Below are 18,325 nucleotides of genomic sequence, written 5' to 3'. Positions count from 1 at the left end.
GTGTGTGTGCGCGTGTTGGGGGGAGGTACATTCTGCTCACGGTGCAGGTCGACCGCTCTTTTCAGCGCTGTTACAGACAACTAGCAAAATTGCTAAATATCTTGTACACATGCAGGGATTATTGACTAACATACAATACCAACTGCTTCAGCTGCATAAAGTGTTCCTGGATTTTCTTGTGTCAGACATTTCTTGCATATATTTCTGTGACATGGAAGGTAACCAAACACAAAATTAAAAAGAAGAAGGCACCATCATGAGTGTCACAAGCGCAGACAACACAGCTGGTAAAGAGTTCACTATGACCTCATGCAAGTGTTCTTAGGAGTCCAACAGAACGTAGCAGACAAACAAAAAAATACGCTAGGAAGACAAAAGATTCACAAATCAAACGAAAAAAATAAATCCCTTAAACAACAGAACGCGCTTTTGGATTCATTTTTTTATGAAGCTATTGAAATAAAGTACAGGCAAATTGACACACAAGAACAGAGATCACGTAGAAAGAATTTGTATTTTTTAATATTGCCGAGATTGGGAAAGACAGCTACTCGGCTTGTTCGGAGCAGATTCTGGATTTAATTAAGCATGTTTTCCCAGAAAGACATGGGTGCAGAAGTGACACTGTACGATGCTACTCTTAGGGAGCATACCTCCCTAAAGTGGTCAGAATTCACGCCCGGTGATCGTGAAAGTTTTAGACTGGGATGCCATATGGCCAGGCCTGAAGAGAGGGGGGGACAGGGGGTCTGGTGTACCCGGGCCCGCGGCTGTCAAGGGGGCCCGGCCTTGGTCAGTGGGGTTTTTTTTTCTTCTTCTCCTTTTCTTTTTCTTTTAAAGAAAGGTCTAAGGACAGAACACCCAAGCATTACACATGCAGAAGTTGAGTTTGAGTGTAGATATTGAGATTCGAATTGTAAACATACATTATATACTGGTAAAATAATTTACGATTACAAGTACAAGGGGCCCGGAGAGGTCGTCTGTCCCGGGGCCCGGGCTGGCTCTCGGCTGCCCTGCATATGGCCATTCTGACCACAGAGACAAACTAAGGTGTCAAGATGACAGGTGATTTGACACGTCAAGCAGAAACCACTGGAGATCTCAGAAGTCAGGGCAAAAGGGTATATTACAAGTCAGGACGACTTTCACAGAAACAGTATTCCACTTAACAAGTATTGTTTAAGCTCGCCGAGACTAACAGCGAAGAACTTTGCAAGAGGCTTAACGTTGGTCTTGGCAGACAGACAGCAGTCCACCTGTACACAACCGTCCATGGTGTATCAGAGAGGAAAGGGGAGAGAAGCCAGTGAGTGATAACACGTCAGCGGTGACTGTTACTATAGACTGGGTGGGTAACTTACTCCTCGACACACGTCGACGTGCCCACTCTTCCTTCATCTCACTCTCCTCGCCTTACAGGCTCGAATGATAAAACATATACATGTACACACATTTATGTAGGCGATCTACTCATACCCGTATTTAGGCTCAAACCCGTTCAGAAAAATGAGGTCAAGTGTCAGTGCACACCGTCAACATGGTCGCAATAAATATTTGCTGTCGACCTCGCGAGGCAGTCAGTCGGACTGTAACATGAAACCTTCGTCGTCACAAATCGTCTTCCCGCTCACGTTGTCCCACTGAGACCAGGAAGTCAGGTGGTTGCACACAGAGTAACACAAACCTTACTGTCCTCATGCCATACCTATACTGCTGTCACACACTGAACAGGGCGGAAGCCTTTTCATGTTGGTGGGTACACGTTCACGAACCAGGAGGATTTCAAGAGTAAGTAAAATATTTTTTGACTGTTTTTCAAATACCAAGCAAGAGTGATGTCAACAATCTCAAGGACGTATATTTTGAAAGTTGACAAATTTGACAAACAAGTGTCGATAGCCTCAGAGAAGTTTGATATCCATGCGTCGCTTAGTCGGTTAGGATTTTCTGACAGTAATAAATAGAAACATATTATCAATTATTAAATAATACTTGTTTACTGTACTTGGATTATGGTAATGAAGCATGCCGAAGCATGGTGGGAAGGGGGATTGGGGTGAAAAAGGACTCTGTGTGGACTCTTGTCAAGAGGAGTGTTGATGTTTTCAATGCACGTTTAAAGTACTCACTTGTGTGTAGGTGACGGATATAGAAAGGGTGAAAGTTCCATTGTTTCGCTGAACAATAGCTAAAACTTCTGTGGCCATATGTTGTTGTTCTGGCGACAAGAATAGTTATGATGTGTGTGTGTGTGTGTGATATAAAATGGAAGATAACTAAACTGATTTGTCTACTTGGTGAACCGACAAAGTTTTTAAATTATTGTAAAAATATAGCAGTTTTATTAAAAATCGAGCATATTAAGCGACTGAAATTAAAATGAAGCAAGAAGGGATCTTAGCTAGAATAAGAAGAACATATGCAGTGTCATAACCCCAGACTGAGTTAGAACAGACAGACTAGAGCACTGGCACTGACATGCAATCTATAGCGCAACAGAAAACAAACATTTGCCGGCGGATGTCTTGCTTATATAATGAAAGTGCCCAATTCATTTTTCTTGCTGGCTTAGCGCCCTTTTCTTCTTAAACTAGTTATTATTATATATTAATTTGCTATTGTTTCTAAGCGAGATCCTTAATGTATATATTACGGCAAATGATTACAATCAAACACACACACACGTGTATGGAAGGGATAACTACACTGATTTTCTGTCCAGTCTCAGGACCACCACTCTCCGGGTGTTCGCACGACAAATCAGGAGTCAATGGAAAATTTGGTATGCACTTGTAATACTTGGGCTGTCACCCTGGGAGTTAGGCAAGTTATTACCTGAGTATCTACATCCGGGTAGACAAGCTTTCAGCTTACACTCATCTCCTGTTCAGGTATTTTTGTTATAAATGTTCCTGTTGCTTCTGCTGGTGTTGTGCGGTGTCCATTTACCGCCGTCTTATGTAGTATTAGGAGTGTCCTGAGACCATAATCATGCCTTTAGCACTTTGTAATGCAAGATGTGTGCTGGTTTACTTAACTAATTTGTTATATGTCAGGACATCGTGCATCGCTTGTTCTTATGTCTTTTTGTGTTTTTTCAGGATATCGTCAGGCATCTATCGAAAACTTGAGCAAGAAATGGTCATTCTGTTCCTTTAATTCTTCCTGTTTCGTTTGCCAACTTCGTCTTATGGAAGGTAGGTCTTGGCGTTCAAAACAGTCGGGGAAAATACAAATCATGTCCCTTGTCTTTCTTCTCTCTCCTCCAAATGACTCGTTTACATTACATAATCATTGATACGATTCCGGAGTCTAGTCGCCTTGCCACTGACAACCTTCCTTTCTTTTATTGTCTTTTATATCTTCTCTTGCTTCTGAACAGTCCTATCGGTAAATTCTTTAACTGAGCTTACCATTTGTTGCACATCAGCTTTAGTAGCTCCACCACCAATTGGTGCAACTTACCTTGTAGTGGTGTGGTGGCTTGTGTGCCTCGTCGACCCACAGAGCTATGTCGGCGGGAGCCTTGTGCTCCTGGCAGGTCCAACCAAGCCGAACAGGTCTGTCAGGGTAGAGGCCAGACTAAAGTGTTGCACCCGGCCAGAGGATGGTCGTTAGCCTTGGACGGCAAGTCTCTCTACGAGAAAGACACTCGGAAAAGAAAACTGACGCGAAGACGGATGTGCTGGGCCATCGTGCGCTTAACGGCAGCACAACGCACTGACACTCGCATGGAATGGACAACGCTCACTCTAAACGATATGGTGCTTTGCCTGTGAGGTCCCGCCAGGCGGGCGAAGTGCCGGGCCCTGCGCCTCAACAGGGCCCACCCCATGATACTGGTGGTCACCACGCCCCGATGCGAGGAGCCAGGCTTCGGAGGCGGAGGGAAATGGCTACTGGCCGAAAAGGAACAACAACCACAGAAGAGACCCTGAGGCCTCTCAACATCCTACAGTGGAACGCCGAGGGCGTTACAACAAAAATTAGCCCTCACCGAAAGACTACATGCTGAAAAAATAGATGTGGCCTGTATTCAAGAAACACACCTGAACCCCAACCACAGATTTACCATCAGAGGTTACCAAACCTTCAGGATGGACAGAGAAGGAAGACACAAGGGAGGTGTGCTGATTCTTGTAAAGAATAACATCCCAGCAAGAGATTTCCAAGTGGACACGAATCAGCAAGCTGAAATAAATGGAGTCAAGATTACAGTAGACAGCACTGTGCTCACTATCTTCAACCTGTACTGCCCACCCGACAAAGAACTTTCCCTGCAGACTCTTGATATCCCTGCCGAAAACTGCTTGGCTGTCGGCGACTTCAACAGCCACTCAACCTGCTGGGGCTACGACGAGACGGATAATAGAGGAGAGGAAGTGGAGGACTGGCAGATCGATAGCAAGATGGTCCTGTTGAACGATCCAGAAGACCCACCGACTTTCTTCTCGCGCAGATGGGTCTCCTCAACGACCCCTGACCTTGCTTTCGCCACTGACGACCTCTCCAAGAAAACAACCAGAGGGGTACAGAACCAGTTAGGCGGCAGCGACCACAGACCAGTCAAACTGGCCATCAACTTGCAGTACAGGCCCCAAGATTCAAAGACATTTCCCAGGTGGAATTACAAGAAAGCCAACTGGGATACTTTCGTTTCATTGTCAGACCAGTACACCAAAGGAATACGTGTGGCGGACCAGAACATCAACCGTGCCATCGATGCATTCAACAAGGCGATCTTAAAAGCTGCCTCAGAAGCAATACCAAGAGGCGCACGAAAGAAACTATAGGCCATACTGGACAGAAGAACTCCAAGAACTAGAAGATGAAGTCTCCAAGATCAGGGAAAAGGTTGAGATGACCCCACCATAGAAAACAACATAGCACTGAAAGAATCAAGCGCCAAATACAGAAAAGCCTGCAACGAAGCTGCAAGAAAGAGATGGAGAGAAAAGACAGAGGAACTAAATCTAGACAGAGAAGGAAACAAGTTATGGAAGCTGGCAAGGGCGATGAATGATGAAGATACTAGAAGTGCACCGATCGTCATACAACAAGCACAAGATATGCTAACAGGTAGAAAAGCAGCAAACGCTTTCATTGACAGCTATGAAGAGGTCAGCAACATCACAGTACCAGAAGAAAAGAAACAGCAAGTTCATGAAGAAAGAAGAGAATTCAACCAGCGAAAACACCAGGAAGACTATATGAACAAACCATTCAACATGAAAGAGTTTGAAGAAGCAGTCAAGACCCTAAGTCAGAAGAAATCCCCTGGACCAGATAAGGTCACCAATGAAATGCTGCAACACCTGGCCCACGAGCCAAGACCAAACTCCTCGACCTCTTCAACAACAGCTGGAACAGCGGCCATGTCCCACAAATTGGCGAGAGGCAGACATGGTGCCCGTCCACAAGAAAGGCAAAGACCGAGCGAAGGTGGACAGTTACAGACCCATAAGCCTCACCAGTTGCGTGGGCAAGTTAATGGAGCGCCTCATCAACACCAGATTATCATGGCACTTGGAAAAGAACAACATCCTTACACCAGAACAAGCAGGCTTCAGACAACATCGCTCAACTGAAGACCAGGTTGCATACATCGCCCAGAAGATCGAAGATGGTTACCAGGACAAGAAGCACACGCTGACGGTGTGGATAGACATGGAAAAGGCCTTCGACAAGGTCTGGAAAGATGGACTGAGGTTGAAACTCCAGAAGTGTGGCGTAACCGGCTGTATGTTACCAGTGGATCTCTCAATACCTGAAAAATAGAAAGCCAGAGTCCACGTTGGTGGAACATACAGCCGAAAGAAGACGCTGAGAGAAGGAGTTCCTCAAGGGGAGTACTCAGTCCTACCCTGTTCCTCGTCTTCATAAACGACATCATCAAGGACCTCCCCCGAAATGTCCAAGGAGCCATCTATGCAGATGACCTGGTCCTTTGGTGCACAGAAGAACACCTGACAACTGCCAACTACCGACTCCAAGAGGCGCTTAATGTCCTGCAGGACTGGACGAAAAGGTGCTTGTCAAAGTCAACCCCAAAAAGACCACCTACACTATCTTTAGTCTGTCCACTAGGGAACAGAAGGCCACTCTGAAGTTCGATGGACAGATTCTCCCACTGGAGGACAACCCTACCTACCTTGGATAACCTTCGATAAGAGACTTACATGGAAGCCTCAGACCAAGAAGGTCGAAGCCAGAGCCAAGGTGCGACTTGCAATTATGAAGAAGTTGCTGGCACGAACTGGGGCGCGGATGACAGAATCCTCAAGAAGCTGTACACCGGAAGGGTCAGACCAGTCCTAGAGTATGGCATGACAGCATGGGGCACAGCAGCAAAATCCAACTTTGAGAAGGTCAGCAAGGTTCAGAACCAAGCAGCCAGACTCATCACTGGAGCCATGAGGTCTACGCCCATACAAGAACTGGAGACAATCACAGGGTTGGAATCACTTGAGACCGACGTGACACAAAGATGCTCGTCCAAGCCGCCAAGTTCAAGAGACTTCCAAATCACCCCATGAGAAACAGACTGGCTCAGCCGACGAAGGGAAGTTGAAAAGGGGAGTTTCATCCACCAGGCTAGGATCCTTGAACGAAAACACCGAGACATCTTGGAACACGACCTCAGAGAGATCCCCCTGTGCCGGACAAACCCAGCATGGAATGAAACTGCTTTCCCCCTGATTCACTGCAGCATCCCTGGTGTCAGCAAGAAAGACTCCCTAGACGCTGTGAAGAAGTCCTGTACTATGGAGAGTATATCCACAACAACTTCCCACAAGATCAATGGACTCACGTGTTCACTGACGGGTCAGCCGAACAAGCCGTGAAAAATGGTGGCGCCAATTTACATCAGGTACCCAGGAGGAAGAGAAGACCGTCTTTCTCTCGCAACCGGCCTCTACTCCACCAACTTCAAGGCTGAAGCAGTTGCCATTCAGACCGGTGCCACCCACGTTGAAAACAGTCCAGACACCTCCAACAACGTCGTCTTCTTCGGACGCACTGTCTGTCCTGCAGGCCTTACAGACTGCCAGAGACAAGAAACTGAACGACCTGTCCACTGCTCTCTCCTCCTTATGCGGAGACTGCACAGTCGTCTTACAGTGGATTCCTCCCCCACTGTGGGATTTTTGGCAAACGAAGCCGCAGACACTCTTGCCAAGGAAGGATCCAAAAAAGAGCAGCAAGACAGGTCCACCACCTACAGCGAAGTCAAATCCATCATAAAGGCCAAACAGCACAACAAGTGGCTGCAGCAGCACCCACGTTTCAAACCGAAAACGACCCATACTACCTGCTTACAAGAGCTGAGCAGGTCATTATTTTCAGGCTGAGGACAGGCCACAACCGTCTCAATTTACCACCTTTACACCAAGCTCCGAATCGGCCAGACAGACCAGTGCCCGTGCCAGACAGGCAGTCAGACAACAGCACATCTACTGCAAGAATGTCCTATGCACGAAGAACTCAGGCACCGCATTTGGACTGATGAGACGCCAGTATTGAGGAAGCTACACGGCAGCCTGGTGGACCTGCGGCGCACAGCATCATTTGTGCAGGAGGCAGGCGTGTCCATTTGAGTGAACGACGAAGAAGAAGAAGAAGCTTTAGTAGCTCAAGTATTTGTTAAAAAAATCTGCTAGTATGTCTTGCACTCAATCTTCTAGCCTGATGGGGATGAGAGACCTCTCAGAGTGAATGCAATAAAACGGATCAATGGTTCAATTAATGATCTTTACAGAAGGATTTCTAGGTCTCGTCCCTCAGTGTTCGAAGCGAGTGAATCTGAGAACAGTAAGACACCTTCCACAGTGATCTGTAGATGATTTAACAAATATAAAGTACTGCTGAGACCTAGCTCAATTGATAGAAAGGAAAAGTCTTGTGTATTCAAGAGTATTCTAACCTCAAATCATAAGCTAGCCTTCGTTCCAAAGTCTCGATCATTCGTCATGCAACGAGAAGGGGTGAGAAACATAATGGTCGTAGTGATCGTTTGCTTTGGTGGCTGACAGACAGACGAACAGACACACATCTTGTTTGACATTACTGTCCTTCCTTTACTAATAAACTTGCAAAATTATTTCTTACAAACTATTTGTTCCATTCCAAACAGTACATTGAGAAAGTAGGGCAATGGCTTTGTCATTATGCTAGGCTCTATAATATCTTTAAATTTTGCACTTTTTCGAAGATTACAGTTGGTTGATTATTTTTACGTACCATAAGATCAATGTTTATTCATTTCCAAGCTCATCTGCCAAATGTTTGCACCTTGAGGGTGATGTTCTGAACAATGGCTATTGCAGGGAAATGGCAACTAGTCAACAAACATCGAAAGAATTCATGCTGCTTTTTCTATTATTCATTTCCATGAGATGCGCACCATCTTCTCAAAAGTGAGGACTGTAGTAAATTTATCTTAGTCTTAAGAGTTCAGCGGAATATGTCTTATTTCTTTGGGTTATAAAACAAAATATTTAATAAGTACAGTATAATAATATATTAATAAGTATGTCTTTTATTGCTCTTTCGCTTACCTTGATTAACGTGAACGGCAATGTAAACTTTTATCTTGGACTGCGGAAAGCCGTAGTTTACGAGGATTGTGTACACGGACTTACAGGTTTGGCTCTACCTTTCTCAAAGCTGGGCACAGGGTTTGTCATTATACGAGGAGCTATAACATTTCTATTTCCAATACAGCCAATGCAATGATGGAGAAAGAGATTGAATCGGTTTTACAATGGAATTTTCTGTTATCTCACACAACGACCGTTACACCGACAACCTTTAATGCAGCAATAGCCATTACGGACCTTCAGTTGCCACATTGAAGTTATTTCACTGTAACGCCAGTGTCAGTCAGTTCAACAATTGTTTAAAACAATTTTCTGCTTTCTGCTTGGAAATAGTACTCCACTCCATCATCTTTAAAATCTAAGCTTTTTGATAACATCGAGTAGCATTCTCAAAATTAACACTTGGAAAGGTGCCAATGATGTCGGGTGACAATAAAACATAGTGGATTCTGTGTATATATATATATTTCTTTTTACTTTAAAAACTTGGAGCTTTCAACCAGAAAGAATTCAGCATGGCAATGTGTATCATTTAAGCCCCGCTTACTAGAATTTTCCTTTAACCTCATGATTTGTGTTGAAAATACTGTCCTCTAAACTTTTATTAAATAGCCCAAGCAGATTAAAGTCGTCGTGAAACAAAAAGATAAAATTTGATATAATCAGTGTACATTGGTGGTCAAAAGGTGTCAAATGTAGACCCACTGACTGCTGTTCGATTAAGTGTATTATATACTCTGAGTGATTAGTAGATATTGGATAGTAGATTGAAATGGCTTCAAATCAGTCCTGGATAAAACACTGGGGACAAAAATAACTCTATTTAATATGCGTCTAGAGTAGGACGCTATTTGAGACCACTGCAGATGTGAAAAAGAAAACATTCAACTTATTTTTGGAAATGTAAATATATCCAAGATTTCTGGCGCCACTTAATATTTGTTATATTGCTATGTAGGTTTGTTATATTGTAATGAGAATGATTTTTTTAAGAATATAACGTGTTCAGCCTGTGTTTAAGTATATAACATATTAAGCCTGTAATGTGTTTATGGAGAATAAATGTTCTAAAAAATAAATAAATATTAAGCGAGTGGAAATATGAAAAAATACTCGATTTATTATTGTTCGTAAGAAAAGGAGTGTCTTAAAGAATTCGTTTTGTGCGTGAAAGTTTTATATGGATTATTTTGCAGATGTTGATATCTTAAGGATTATATCTAGAGAACACTCAAGTCACTTAGAGTTAGTTACTCAAATTTTATCTCAGCTACAGTATTTGATAGACTGACAGTGACATTCTTTATTCGAGAGGGAGATAGGAGAAGCAAATGTCTTTCTTTGATTTTTACAATTAGTCCTCGCACAACAGAAGTAAATTGTTTACTACAAGATCGTTAGACAGATGACCACAAATATCTATATATATGTGTGTGTTATTGCAGATCTCTAATTAGTTCAAATGTGTGCTGCTTGAATAACTTTCCAGCTGTATTCTATTCCATTTGTTTCTTTACAGAGACTGCACGTCTTTCAATGCCGCAGATTACATTGGCCAGGATACCGAAGGTTTCTAATGTGATGTTTTGCATAAATCCCTAAGACCTTACTTATAAATATTTACACAGATTTCAAATGAATTCAGATCGTGCGTTCCAATATGTAGAATACGTAATTAAGTAAAGAGTATAAAATAAACACTGAAAACTGACTAAAAGAGAGATCAAGATTATTCAATTTTAAAAATTAAGTAGTGTCTGTGTCTCAAGATCATAAATGACAACTGCTGCTCATACACTTATCTTTTAAATTTTACGAGGACAATGGGTTATTTCTTCTAGGACGACACATCTCATATGGCGACTGCTCGTTCAAGAACACGTTTTGTTACTACACACAAGCTTGTACCAGCGGTGATGCTAACAAATGGACTACAACAAACGGTAATAGTTTAATGATCAGAAATAGAATGTTCTTTCTTTTTCTGTTGCACAAAATAAAGGCTTTCAGTGCAAACGAGAGCCATAAATCTACGTGTGAAGATAATATGTACGTGTACACTGATATACTACTGTAGTCAACACCTGTCTCCAGGTACTAGGTCGATTATTCCAACTATTTTCACATTTTCGTTGACCCGTTCTTTCTTAAGGCACATAGGTAAAAATCCTATTTTAACTACTTAATTTTGCGTCTAGTCATTAATTTATGTTGAATGTAAGAACATTCCTGTTTGATCACGCATGATTAAACGCAGTGACTTATCGGTACTTATTATTATTAAACTCCACGCTCCATTTTCTGTGTTTTTCAAATAGACGGTTATTATTACTGTTAAGTTATAGATTAAGTATTATTGCGGTGCATTCTGAAGGTAAATTTCATAATTTCATAAATTTACTATGTCAAAGTCGATGATTTTCTGACTACAGGCGGCGCCGTGTGTCCTGGGAAAACCGGACTGTTCGACTCTTTTTCCGTCCTCCTGTCACCTTTGTTGACTATCACACAAAATACATCTCTTGTCTTCAACTTTTCTCAGACCACGCCAGGGACGCTCAGTGTGTTTATAGTAACATTTACAGAGATAACTGTAAAGCTTGAAGAAGTTGTATCTGATGGGTCTTTCCATAAAGAGGTGAACATCGAGCCAGCAGTCCTTAAGGTATAACATAAAATCTAACAAATATTAAAATGCGCATATCATAAAGTATGTTTACAGTAGGCTGGAGAACACAAAAGTGCAACTAAACAAATACTTACAATGCTTTACATTGTGGATTTCTTAGCTACCTCGTGAGTAGAGAGAAACTATACGTTGCTTAACTCAAGAAGGCAAGAAACATTACAAGGAACATTGTTTTGTATTTACACAGATCGGCTTCAGAGCCCGGACAGCAAACACTGGCAAGAACGTGACTCTGATTTACGTGAAGCTTCAAACAGAAACCTACACATCTAGTACAAGTAAGAAGAGCAAATATACCATCGATTATGTTGACTTTAACATTAACTTCCCTGTTGCTGATGTTATTATTCCTATTTTGATTATTATTATTCGGTTAGGGCAGGAAAAGCTTTCTAAAAATTACCGAAGAATGGATAGAATGTTAAAAGATACTAAAGCGACAAACGCTGTAAGAAAAGCGATGTACATGTATTTGCGTTTTTATGGCGAGTATATCCATGCGAATAAATCTGCGGTTGATTGATGTTAGATAATAAATCAATTCTTTGTAAACAAGGAGGGTTTTCTCGATAGTAATGAAAATCAACATGCCTCTTTATGCAGATACGTATATTCGAGCGAGGGCGAGTGAGTGGGACTGATGACAAAGTATATAATAATTCAAATCTTATTAGAAGATAAGTTATACAATTAGAGAGATTAAACACCTACGTTTTCTTTAAAACCCACATGACTGACAGCACCATTGAGCACAAGTGACAAATCACTCACCACCACGACTATCACAAACTCGTCGCACGTCACTGACAACCTCCTCGACTGGCAGCACTCGTGGCACGTCACTGACAGCCTCCTCGACTGGCAGTACTCATGACATGTCACTCACGACCTCCTTGGCTGAAGCAGGTAAAATATTTGACCACAAATCAACAAGATACCAGTATGTTAATTCATTAAAATACTAAATGCTAGAATTATGTAGAAATTATGTAGTAGAGTTCTTTCAGGAAGTAACGAGAATCAAATTGCTCAATAGTGTCATCATTATTAAAACATGTATTGTCAGGTTTTAATCGTCGCCGAGGATTACAGTTACGTATCCCTAAGATATGATTGGCTGTAGTGAAGATTTAGTTTTGATCAGTGACCTTTGGGATTGATATAATTTATATCATTGCTTTTTTTATTGCTTGTTTTCTTATTTTTAAACTTTTAGAGCTCTTTCCCCGACAACAGTGTCTCAATGTAGTGTTTCACTAGACATCTAAGTTCTAGGTTGTAGTGGACCTTTAATGTCTAGAAATATCACTGCTAATCATGATCTAAGTTGTGCTGTTAGTCGTTTGCATTTTGACCTCATTATTAGGGCATCACACAAAATCATCTATGAATGTTTTATTCGCTGTCGTGTTCATGTCTAGGAGCGACAAGTGGAAGTAACGTCGGTGTAATTGTAGGTGTTGTCGTAGCTGTGGTTGTTGTGGTTGTTGCTGCCGTCGTATTTGGATTTTTTATTTGGAGACGCCGCCAACAGCGAGAGAATCGGTAAGGATTGTCTGTTTTTAGAATTTTACCTTACAGTAGAAGTACATCTACTAAAAACTAGTCAGAGTTCTGCTCTGGTAAAATTAACACTTGCTATGTATTTTTACATTGTGCTATTAACAGACTTAGTTAAATAATAAATATAATTAATGTAATTCTGTCATCAACGATTCATAATCTCTACATTGATAATTTTGTTTAAACTTAAGTGTGAATAAGAATATTTTACCTGCTGCGCAATAAAGTTTAGTCAAATTCTAAAATGTGAACACTGACCAAACACAATTTGCAGTGTATTGCAAAAGCGTAAACTACGGTGTTTGGCAATAACTGCTTAAGTACCAGCAAAAACAAAACTAAATTCATATATTTTGACCCTTTACATAAATAAATGATGAGAGATCTTTTGAGCCTTCAGCAAAAAAATAATAAATACATAAATAAAAACAAAAATAACAGTTTACGGATTTGTCACTGTTTGACTGGTCCATAGAGATCAGAAGCACTCAGAAAAAAACTACCATTGTTAATAAATGCCTGTCACTACGACTGTCATAAAAGAGCTATAATATATTAAGAATGGGACTAGAAATAAGTAGTTTTCATGCTTAAAATAATATTTATAGAAATTCCTTAAAGAAAGATGCCTTTTCCTTTGAGAAAGGGATGATTAAGGATTTAAAAGATTTACAGATTTAGCAACATACTGAAAGCAAATATACTCAGCGAATAGGCTAAATGGATTTTCACAAATAATTATAATATTAAACGTGTGATTTATTTACTGTATAACCACGCTCACGAGAGAGCAAACTCTCAGCGCTTAAGACAAGTATTAGACATGGACAGAATACGAAGGAGAAGGAGAAACAACTATGCAGACAAGTATTAAAAGACAAACATAAAAGACACAAAGATGAATCGTGGAACAAGCAGAAAGAATGGAGAGTGTTATAAATTTTTCAAAGGAAGACGAGCAAGCAGATTAGTAAATAGAGTGTAATTACAACTATTGACAACCTTTTACGTGTTTCCAAAATTGTAATTTTTTTAGAAAATGAAAGAAAAAATACTACTCACTTTAGTCAAAAAGGGAAAGGGGGTGACTGTAATACCTTTTATAGTGTATTGGGGACGTTTTCTAATTTTGCAACACACTGCACCTTTCTAGACACATTTCTTTTGACAATCTTGTGCTAGAGAATTTGGTAAGATCATCAGAAATAGGAAATAAAAATATCATTGCTCATCGCCCGTAAGGAGAGCTTCTGTTGCTATTTTGTGTCGTGAGAAAACAATTTGAAAGTGAGCAGAAATTGTGACATTAACCGGTTGGTCGCCTACATCAGGTGATGCTGTGGTCGGATGGTCATTTCTCTGTATATTACCTGACTCTTCAGAAGGAAATGAACGACGGTAATCACCTGAAGTGCTCGCTTGGTTAATGTGCTACTACATTTTGTTGCTTCTGTTTTTACAGTAGAGGTGGACAGAAGGCTGTGAAAGGCGGCGAGAACTCATACCAGAATGCAGGTGAGTTTTGTAGTTACAGCATGTTGTACATGTTACTATTGATAGACAATTGCTAGCTCTAGTGTAAGATTTTCTTGTTGCCTACCTCTTTGGCGGATTTCTTTGCACACGCATACTTCAGACTAATAATTTGTACAACACACAGACGCACGCACGCAGGTATGTTTGAATATTTCCTGTGATACTAGTTTCTAACAAAATTTCATTGTTAGAAATATCCCCTTCGTCTTTATTGCCTTAAAGCATGTTTGCAATCACTGATTTCGCTCCACAAACAGATTTGTAACATCCTCAATCTTTCGAATCCTGCTTTACCCCTATTTTAAAACGGTAATAAATGTTGTTGCTGCTCAGCCACAGTTAAAAAAAAATACACTTTACCAAAGCAGATGTCCAGAATCAGTGTTGAATCTACTGTAAACATACCTAGTCTGCTATTTATATTTCTTTGTAAAGAAAATGTTCAGCATTCAAGAAATATACATCCAAGTTTTATGTTTTGTTATCTCTAATTTTCTCTTTCAAATACTAACAAAAAATTATTTTATTTTTTCTCAGACACAAGGTATATATCGCCAGCCACAACAGGGATGCCATCACAATACAACCTGCCAGCAAATCACACTGTGAATTCTGCAAACGCCAGTCACAAACACTACCCCTGGCATCTCGGGTATCGGCAGCAGCCAGTACGATGTTCCACGCAATGGAATACCACACGGATACGCCGTACTCAAATATGAGCAGAGTCGTCCTTCTGAACTGACCTGTCCTACCGGTGATAATGAACAGGACTGTTACAACATTATAGAGGAGGACAGCGACAGGGATACCTTGTCACAGAGCAATGTTTACAGTTATGCCAGGAACGAGGGTCTTAACACATCAAGTTCCAACAATCCTGAAGGAAATTACGACAGGACAGACACACATGGAGTCGTGTCCGACTGGCAAGGAAAGAGTAGTAGCGCTCCTCCTGACGATGACTACAACCACATCGTGTCCACAGACAGACCGAGACAGAAGACTGGTCTGGCAGCGGGGAAGATGGAGCCTAATTACTTCCTGGCAAGAGGCAGAGATGAAAACGACTGTGATAGAAAGACCACATAAATGAAGATGACGAATACAGTGTCCTGCGTGACGGCAACAACCAGCTCAGGGAATTCAACGGTCAGCAAGCCGCCGAGACGTATGACCACGTGGGAGGTGACGTTCACGGTGACTATGACAGAATCCGACAGGGAGATCGTACCGATGTCATCGGCTCTGACTATGACCACGTGACGTAACCAGGCGATGAGCTGTAGTAGTGGATGTGCTTAACGTGGGTAACAGCCTCTAAGTGTTGTTACTATGACAACACAGTTAAACTTCACCAACAACCTTCAACCATAGAAGTGCTTTGTTTACTCTAGCCCCAGTTTAACTTGAATAGTATCCTGAGATCATGTGTAGAAGGTCGACGATTGAGAAAAACATCAATGCAAATTGTGTAAAGTGTAAACACCTATACTTGTCACCTCACCTTGCTGACATACTACATGACAGTTGTGTATGAAATCAACTGATATTTTCATCAATTTTTGATATATTTACCTTTATATCATACCTATATATTTCTTTTATTTTATAACCACACACATTTTATTTAACACATTCATAGTGTGAATCAATAATAATACGGTGATGTAATCTTTTATGAAGTGAACAAGTCGACCAATGAAGGTGTTGGAAAGAAGGACAGTGACGCTTATCCGATAAAATGTAAAATATGAGACGGATGTACCTTTCTCATGGTTTAAAAAAAAATTAAAAACAAAAATTCATTTGCTTTAAAGTATTTAATCCTTCATAAATACAGGTATAGCACGTTTTTATTTTATGAACTTCTATATCTTATGTCAATAAAAATTATAGGTTCAGATCATATGTATGGATTGAAATATTTAAATACTTTTTCTGAATGTTTTTCACTTGAGTCGCGTTGTCCAGTCCTAGGACAATTTTTTCAGCATGTGAGCAGTTTTAATTCGCAGACATCTCGATCTGTGATCAACACAGATATCTTTATATGCCACATGCCACTTGCAGGGATGAGAGAAAGGAGAATATACTCTGTGTGTGTGTGTATGCGGACGTTTGAACGTGTGAGTGCACGTGTATGTTGTGAACCTGACAAGGGGAGATAAATGAGTAGCTGTAGTCGTTGTAGTCTAACAAAGTCTTTCATTGAGAACAGGCGACACGTGTGCAGTCATCTGTTTATTTGTATTTATAATCAATTACAAAAATGAGGAGTGAGACAAAACCTTCCTGTTCTCTGTCCTTCTAAGAATTGTCTCCAGTGTGCATTCTGATTTGGTTGTCGTGGTACATCCCTTGTGTTTGCACTTTGACCATATGTTTGCAATTTAAATATTCTCATGCAAACGATTTTTTTTCCAATTTCGTGTCAGCACAGTAATAAACATTTCTTGACACTCTTGTTTTGTCATCTTATAAGTCGTGAGGATTTGATTTTGATTCCTGATTTTGGGAGAATGATAAAACCAATGGAGTGATATAAAAAATGCTTTTATTCAGTATTCAGAATTAAGCACGAATTTTATGTATATATTTATATATATATATATTCCTTTAAGATAGTAACGAATTTGAATATTTAAGTACTTGAAATATACCCTGTTGGTGTTGTCCGGTCAATCCAGACATAAAGATGTCCATGCCGGTAGATTGATTCCTTTTCATTTGTGATCAACACTGATATTTTTAATGTAGGCGATGTGAAATGCGAAGTAAAAGAAACAAGTGAAGGTGTGCACTTCCGGCCGTGTGTCCGTATGTCATGCGTACGTGTGAGTGTGCGAACTTGACAGGGAAGAAAAATAATCTGATATGTAAGTAGATGCTCATTCCGTTAGTTCAAAGGCTTACTACAAACTTTTTTTATCAAAAAATCGCATTTCTTGATACGTTTTTTAGCATCTTCAACACATATAGATCGACACACACAGAGATATAACCAATGTTGAATACTGATGCTTAGTCTCTGTTTCGATGATGATGTCCACTGTGCTTTCTGCCTCGAAATCAAACAAAGCTGTTGTAGCAGATGGCTGTGGTTTGTAGTTGACGTCGATGTTTGATTGTTGTTTTGAAAGACTACCGTTAGGTGCTAGAATTATTCTACAAAAGTACACATTTGCATTAATAACTTACATTACATTCTTTTGTGACTTTCAATGGCGTGAAGTTATTTTTTTACCTTATTTTGGGAAAAGGATAAAACAAATGGCAAGATCTTGTAAAAGATTCAATGAAAACTTTACTGTTTTCCAAATATAAGTTTACATACACACACACACGTACACACACAATGCGTCTTGTGTTCAGCTTTCCTCGACACTGCCAGGCAAACCTGTTTCTACAAAACGTCCAGAAAGAGCCCGTGCAAAAATGAAACAATTTTTTCCATAAAAATATGAAATGTTTATTCTAAGAAGCCAAGTACAATGTTGGGTTTCTGGATTAACCAGGTTAGAGTCCCCAAAACGGGACATCGGGTATCAGCTTTCCTCTGCTGTCATGTTTATTTTACACCACCGCTGCTATGACAATAACAAAAACGTGTTTTTGTGGCTAAAGCAATCGCAATTCCGAGGAGGATCCTTTGTCAGGCTGTGGATAGGTAATTAGTTGTCCTTAATACCCACAGCAACAGGCAAGCAGCGATAGATAGCACCTCCATGTTTGAACAGGACAGCAGACGTGTTTCTTTCAGAACATAAATAAGCTTGTTAACCAAAATAGATGAAGACTAACTAAAATAGATATATATATATTAATGAAGAGTGACGCATTGTTCTATAAAGCTCTTCATATGAAAAGAAGGAAAACGAAACGAGGAAAGTTCCTTGTTTTTTTATTTAAACAGATCAATTTCCTAATTTAA

At 40.5% G+C, this 18,325-nt stretch overlaps 1 long non-coding RNA gene across 5 annotated transcripts; it reads left to right on the top strand.

The window, feature by feature from the left end:
* Nucleotides 1–1,657: 1,657 nt before the first annotated feature.
* Nucleotides 1,658–16,681, top strand: LOC112560477. Of its 5 annotated transcripts, none has more exons than XR_003098541.1 (12): nucleotides 1,658–1,791; nucleotides 2,726–2,785; nucleotides 3,105–3,200; nucleotides 8,331–8,420; nucleotides 10,123–10,172; nucleotides 10,445–10,546; nucleotides 11,036–11,268; nucleotides 11,480–11,570; nucleotides 12,033–12,198; nucleotides 12,714–12,837; nucleotides 14,318–14,370; nucleotides 14,929–16,681. It is a non-coding gene; the product is annotated as an uncharacterized LOC112560477 (long non-coding RNA). The 5 variants fall into 5 exon arrangements; XR_003098540.1 differs by having other exon boundaries at nucleotides 2,726–2,894; XR_003098542.1 differs by lacking the exon at nucleotides 2,726–2,785 and having other exon boundaries at nucleotides 1,691–1,791.
* The last annotated feature ends 1,644 nt before the right edge of the window (nucleotides 16,682–18,325 follow it).

The sequence above is a fragment of the Pomacea canaliculata genome, linkage group LG3, assembly GCF_003073045.1.
Source record: "Pomacea canaliculata isolate SZHN2017 linkage group LG3, ASM307304v1, whole genome shotgun sequence".
In the NCBI taxonomy this organism is placed as follows: Eukaryota; Metazoa; Mollusca; class Gastropoda; order Architaenioglossa; family Ampullariidae; genus Pomacea; species Pomacea canaliculata.
Note: the sequence above shows the minus strand (reverse complement) of the source record. Positions and strands in the feature narration are given on the sequence as shown.